Below are 695 nucleotides of genomic sequence, written 5' to 3' on the forward strand. Positions count from 1 at the left end.
CTGGGCCGCTGCACACACGGCCTTCAGCTTCTGCGCCGAGCCTCTTGCATAAGTGGCAAAAGAAAATAATTTTCTAGCACCTCTGTAAGAGTCATCGAGGATGAGGAAACCAGCAAGAACATCCCCATGAAGGACGTGGGTCCCCCCGGGCCCCGAGCCCCCCTCCCCACAGCGTGGGAGCTCACTGAAGTAGGATCCAGGAGCAAGAGATAGACACGTCCGAACTCTCTCTCTATAAAAACAATAACGACAACAACAGAGATACAGTAACACGGGCCTGCCTAAATTGTACCAGTTAAGAAAGGAACCCCCAACACAATTGATACGATTATAAACACCTTGTTACGACGTAACGGCCTGCACGACAGACCCATAAAAATGATTTTTTTTTTTTTAAGAAAAAAAGGAATTTAGACAAACAGGAAATCCTCTTCCTATATCGGACTTGTAACCCACCTTAGCTCGTCGCCATGACTGCTGGAAATGATAAGTAGTCCTTTCACTCATTTTTTTGTTTTTGATTTTGTTTCTGCTTTTTTTTTTTTTTAAATTTTTGGTTAGAAAGTTCTCCAGTCCATGAAGCGATCCTGAAAAGACAGTGTTTTATTACAAAACTAGGCGAACGTCGTCCGTCTCCAGCCTTCTGCGCGGCGCGGTCCTCCTCTCGGCCTCGGCCCGGCACGGCGAGGGCCGCG

This window comes from Pteropus alecto, unplaced genomic scaffold (genome assembly GCF_000325575.1).
Source record: "Pteropus alecto unplaced genomic scaffold, ASM32557v1 scaffold101, whole genome shotgun sequence".
Lineage (NCBI taxonomy): Eukaryota > Metazoa > Chordata > Mammalia > Chiroptera > Pteropodidae > Pteropus > Pteropus alecto.